Below are 6,723 nucleotides of genomic sequence, written 5' to 3' on the forward strand. Positions count from 1 at the left end.
CTTAAATGTATCCACAGATTAATAGACAATAAAAATAATCTTTATCATCTGTCTGTCGGTCAGTTCCTGTAGAGAATATTAGAGTTCATAAACAGAGAAAGACACTTTTTCCAGATTTGATAGTTGTACAGACTGAATTTAAGGCAAAGTCATTTTACAATGTTTAATTTTCTTTGGAAAAAGTCATCATTAATTAACAGAAATCAGGATATTGAACTCGTCTTTCAGCTCTTCTCTTCAAGATTTCTTCTCTGGTTTCACATTAATGTCAATGAGAACCAACTACAGCGACACCTTGAGGCCATCTGGGCAAACCTGACCCCTGACCCCTGGACCCAGAACCCCCTCCGATGGTCCCGAAGCACATGAGGACTGGATGGGACATGCGGCGAAGGTGGAACGACACCGACACCCCCTCCCTCCCTCCCTCCCTCCCACCAACAGCAGCAGGCGTCTAGTACTTACTTGTCCGTCATTGCCAGGCGAGCGTTTGGCCTGCGCCAACGTGTGCAGGATTTCGTTTAGGAGGGGGGAGTCCTACGAGGGACGATGTGTGTTTACAATCAGAGAAAGAGGAAAGAAAGAGAAGGGTTCAATGCAAACAACACACCTGGATCTGCACAGAGAGGGTTTGTTTGAACCTGTTTCAGTGCCAGACGGGTGGAGTTTATAGTTGATAACTGTGGCTAAATACAGAAAGATCACTCATCTGGCACCTAAACAGGTAAAACAGTTCACCTGTGACCCACACCTGACGACTGGACTCAAACGCAGCCGACTGAGTGCGTCGTGTTCTCGATGAAGTCAACAGAAAAATAAAAAACCTTTTACTCACAACGAGAATGTGCTCCTCCTCTTCCTCAGCCAAAGAAGCACAAAGCTCATGACTGCTCGGCTTTAATGGCAAAGCTTCGATCCATCATTCACTTTTTTAAACAGTCCGACATTTTCAGGTTTTCTCCAGTCAGGTGTTTAGCCTAGCTTAGTACAAATACTGGAAGCAGGGGGAAACTGCTAGAAAAGGACAACTCCAAACAACTCTGATTTACTTGCTGTATATTGTTACCGAACAGTTTTTCACAGCAGCCAGAGATAGTAGGGTAAACAGTTGTGTACGGTGAGACCAACAGATTTCTGTTTTACAATGAGAAAACTTAATCGTGTAACGAGCTGTTTGCCGACAACCGTTCATAAATAGAGCAACAGAAAACGAAAATGGTACCTTGTTTCCCGATTTTGGTTTTCTCATTTAAAAACTAAAAACTGTCGGTTTCTAACGCTGATCGTAAACAGGCACAGTGACGCTAATTAACAATCACATTAAGGCACAAGAGCAGCACCATGAATTCAGTGTCATTGGTAACGTCTGTGTTTACCCTACTATCTCAGGTCAACATGGCTGCTGTGAAAAAGGTCTACATGTGTAAATCAGTCTCAGAGTTTCCTGTCAAACACACACACAGAGCTGAAATGTGAAGATGTGAATCAGTGGAGGTTTTTATGTGGTGCGTTCAGAGTCCAAACACTCTGCAGGAACATGCAGCGCTGTCAGCACTGCAAACATAACCTCTGGTCACATGTATGAACTGAGATATGAGCTGGTGGTGAACCAACAGGAACTTCAGTTCATCGTACGCAGAATGAGCTTTAATGATCGTCACTAACAAAGCTTGAGAGAACGTGATTTATTTGACTACATATTAAAAAGTAATTATAATACCTTAAAGGGTATATGAGATATAAAAGATGAATATAGCAGCAACAGCTATCATCCAAGTAAAATGATCTGTCTATCTAGAGTTGCTGATTGTTGGAAAGACTAACAGACGTTTTTGGTGAGTTTTTTAAATTATTTTAGTAATATCACTTTTGGTTTTGAGCACGTTTGTCGCATGTCTCTGTTCAAAATAACGAATTAGCAATATTGAACCAATCTGAACTAAAGCTGATGAAAAAGGTACAAATATGCAATTAAATGTGTCAAAAAGTAACAAGAACTTTCTCATAAATATATAAAAATCTCCTTGAAACAAGTTTATTTTGATCCTGTCTAATAATAATAATAATAATAATAATATTACATCTGTTGTTCCAGACAACAGCTGTTTGCTGCTTTTTTCTCCACAAACTTCAGCTTTAAAAATCAGTTTCATACCAGAACAGAAAATGAGATTTTGTGGATTATTTTCCAATTTCTGCTGAATCCCATAAACTTATGAAAACAGTGGGTTTCAGAGAAATGACAGTAAGAGTCTCTCCTGCTGACAACAGATCGCTTTGTTTGATTTTATCATCTAAATCTGGGAATCTGATCATCTTTACTTTTACTCTTCGGCCATCTGGATTGTAGAAAGTAGAACTTTCTACAGACCTGGACTAAGCACTGACCTCCGACCACTATAAAGTCCAAACTAAAACCTATTTCACACTGCCTACTCTAAAAAAAAAAAAAACATTAGTTAACATTTAAATAGCCTTTGCTTTTACTTTTATTTGCTTTAATGTTTTGTTAAATTATGCATCCAAAAGGGGAAATATTTGTTTTTTATTTTAATCCATTCAAACTACACTTGATTACGTCAATGTTAAATTTTTAATCTTTTGACTTTGTTGCACTTGAATGTATGAAATGTACTATATAAATACAGTTCTCTCTCTTTTACTATAAATCTTTTACATTTAACGTTTAGGTTCATGATTACAGTAAAAATCTGACAAAACTGCCGTTAATTCCCCAGAAAAACACACACGGCCAAAAGTATGTGGACAGCAGAGTTAATGTAGTTCTGTATTTATCATTAGTTTTATTTTGTTTTAGTTTAGTTTTAATTAACAAAAAACTAACAACAACTAACATTTCCTGTATATTTTTATTTTAGTTCACTTTATAAGCAAACAATATCATTTCAGTTAATTAAAAAGCAAAAAGTTGTTTGTGTAGATTTAATGAATTATAATAACCTTTGTGTAGTTTTAATGAACTATAATAATGAACTATAATAACCTTTGTAGAGTTTTAACGAACTATAATAATGAACTATAATAACCTTTGTGGAGTTTTAATGAACTATAATAATGAACTATAATAACCTTTGTGGAGTTTTAATGAACTATAATAACCTTTGTGGACAGTCCTGTCCTGTCGGGGTTACAACAAAGACTTGTTCCCTCTGAGGAGACGTCTGACTCATCGGAACCAGAAACTTCAGCTGCTGACTCAGCACAAAGACGAAGCGTTTCTTCACTGAATTAATGTTAATGAAGTGCAGCTGATAAAATCTGCTGAAGACGCCAAAGAAACACACAAACGCTCTGAGTAGAACGAGCACAGGCAGCAGCCAACGGCCACAAAACGAGAAAAGCAACAGAAACACAAGCGGCGAGATGACGCAGCAGCTCGGCCTTTAATGCTTTTATATCAGGACACTTCTGATGTGACAATCAGTAACAGCGACGGGAGACGGAGGCTCCACCTCTCAGGAAGAGCACACTCCCACCATCATACTGAACACTCATCGTATTGTCCGTCCCGGTCTCCTCCACACAGCACACTGAAGCATCAAACAGTCCTGTAATGTTTGGATCTATTTTTAATATTCTCTATTTTTACTGAAGGCTGTTCTCTTCCTGTCGCCAAGAGACACAACTTAACTCCTGACAGCCGCCGCTCTGTTCTTACCTCGATGCTGGTGCTAAGGCTGGGCAGAGTGTCCGAGGTCACCGTTGTGCTTTGAAGGCTGGAAAAGTCCCACAGGTTGACGGGCGTCATGGGGTCCGCCGGCTTGGAAGACTCCACCCATCTCTGGCTGTCCAATAAGGTCACTTCGTAGAATTCCTGGATATCTGAGACGACAGAAGACCAGACGCACGTTTTAATGAAGAAAATCAAATTCAAGAGATTTTCAAAACATTCAAGAAAGATGGAAAAACATGTAATTTCTGCTTCAGATCCAAACATCTAAACTTTATGAAGCACGTTTCAGACACAGATTCAAGGGGCAGTTAAAAACACTTCAAATGTAAAAGAACAGAATTAAAGAAAAGAGATAAAACATTCAAACAAAAGCACAGTAATACGAAGACCTTGAGTTTTAAAGACATTCGTCTTGACAGTAGCAGTGGATTTAAAGACTGTATGGTTGCAGCGTTCCTGTGAGACCATCGGTTGGCTCCAGTGCTCGCCGCCCTTTCCCCGGAGATCTGAGAGGTCTCACAGGTTATATAACTACATCAGATCTCAGGTCTCACTCCATGTATAGATTATAAATAAGTAATAAAACATTCTGCAGCTTACAGGCAACCAGTGCAGAGATCTAAGAAGTGGTTGATGTGGGAGGATCTTATAGTTGAGCTGGAAGTGTCTGATGGTCTGTTTAGGGAGTCCAGTCAGACGTCGACTGCAGCAGAGATTAAAGCATCAATCAGCAAGGCTTCTTCTTTCATGAGCTTCCGATCTTTGGCTGTTTTTTTAAAAGCTGATAAAATGCTGATTTAGTTATTGCTTTTACATCCCTGTTGAATGTAGAGTTGATGTTTTAACCAGCTCTTTATATCTTTAAACTCTGTCCAATGAAAACAGGAATCAGAGAGCTGATTGTTTCCTCATATTTATGGATTTCCTGTAAGAACAGGCAGTCAGAGGCAGACAGACCGGGACTGAATGCACATACAGTTTGAGGACAGGGAATAAGTTATTGTTATTGCTGGTTTTAGCTTCTGCCACCCCGGCTAACGTTAGATGCAACTAACTAACTAGCTAACAGCATCTAACATTACTATTGGCAACCGTTAGCTTCTTTTAGCAGCAAGTCCATCTGGTAACTCCATAAATCACCTCGGTACTGTAAGCAGACAATATTCTCTCCATAAAATATGATCCAGTTCCACCAGAATCCCTGATAAAGTGTTTGTACAGTAATCAGTGAGCTCCGGTATCAAATTAAACTTCTTTCTCTATACTTTAACTGTCATATAGAAGAAAAAACAAAGGTACATGGAAGATCAGGACATTCAGTGTTGGGATCAGAACACACTGAACTGATCACGTTTACCTTCTCAGGTCAATTAATTCTGACTGATTGACAGTTTGATTGATATCATGAGCCCGTCCCTGCAGTCTATGTGAGGCCAGTATTATAAAAAGCCTCCCGCCCAGCGGCCACATCCACCAGCTATTTTATTTTTGGAGGAGAGCTTACGGAGAGCGGGGATCTAAAATAACCGAGGCTTTCTTTGGCTCTGTGTGGCAGCTGACCGCCGGCACAGATGTTTTCCCATAAACCATCAGATCACCACTTCAGCAGCTCCTCACAGACGGCCGCTGCAGCTACTGGCCTTTAAATCTGATCAGATATCAGCCTTCAGTCTGTGACCTCGTGTTCCTCCAGCAGGGAGCTGCACATTTCTGTAAATAACAATTATCAAACGGCAAAGCAGCTTTATTCAGGGCTTTAGTCTCAGCTTTAGTCAGATTTAATGTGGATTTATTCTCAATATGAGAACTTCTGTCATCCAGCCAATGAGCTGTGATCCTTACCCTGTCTTCTTTTGTCCTGTCACATGTCTACGTTAGCTAAAGACATTAAAGAAACACAATTATAAGTCCAGATGAACTGAACTCTTAAATATTACAGCAACAGTCACACTGTACTTTTATTATAATATAATATATAATAAATAAACGTCTTCATCACTCGTACAAACACGCAACTTTATTGGTGATTTGGGAGAAACTGAATCATATTTATGTCCTCTGCCTCAACCGCTAACTGCTAATGTAGCTGCCGTCAGCGTTCGCAGCCGAGCGGGGCTCAGCAGCCTCCCAGTGAACACAACCTCAGAGACAGAGGACAGCGGTACCGAGGTGATTGATGGAGTTTCCAGATGGATTTGCTGCTAAAAGAAGCTAACTGCTGCTAACGGTAGTGTTAGCTGCCATTAGTTAGCTCGAGCAGCTAACATTATCTGACTCGTGAGTCAAACCCGTCTCAGTGCCACGTGGAGCTGCAGCAGTAACTCTGTAATCTGCTCCGCAGTCTGTTCTGAATACAACCAGCTCTCAGCATCACATTTATACCATGAGTGCTTCATGCAGTAAATACTGTAACTGACAGCCGCTACAACAACATGACTTTGTTAACAGCAGAGAGGACGAAGAGGAACAGAATCACTGATAAAAGGCTCAAACTAAGACACAGTTTGTCTCTGATATCACCAAATGTTGTGTAATACCCTTTGATGACTGAGAATAGCTCCAAACATCAACATGAAGCTGATTTGGACCTAAAAATACCAAGATCTCTGTTCGCTTCCAAACCCGTCTCATTGTTTTCTCTCTCTCTCTCCATAATAAGTGTCTCTACTCTGAGTACGACAGTCCGTCCTCCAGACTGAAATATCTCAACAACTATTTGTTTTGATGAAATGTGGTTCAGACATTCACGTTCCCCTCAGAGTGAATTGAAATTACTTTTTTATGTGCAAATTAGGGATCAATCGGAGTCACTTAATATTGAATATCTGCCAATACAGAGTCCCAATCCGAAGCTGTACTACGGTAGGTAATAGAGTAGAGGAGTTCACATTTCAACTACATCAAAGTTATTAAAACCAATCGATCGAGGCGACTGTAGAACAGAAACTTCTGTGAGGTAAAATGAGTGTTTTTCTCTAACAACTACTGTTAGTGGAACAAACAACAACAACTACTGTTAGTGGAACAAA

Source organism: Morone saxatilis, unplaced genomic scaffold (assembly GCF_004916995.1).
Source record: "Morone saxatilis isolate NCDOM2014 unplaced genomic scaffold, NCSU_SB_2.0 Contig23, whole genome shotgun sequence".
Taxonomy (NCBI): domain Eukaryota; kingdom Metazoa; phylum Chordata; class Actinopteri; family Moronidae; genus Morone; species Morone saxatilis.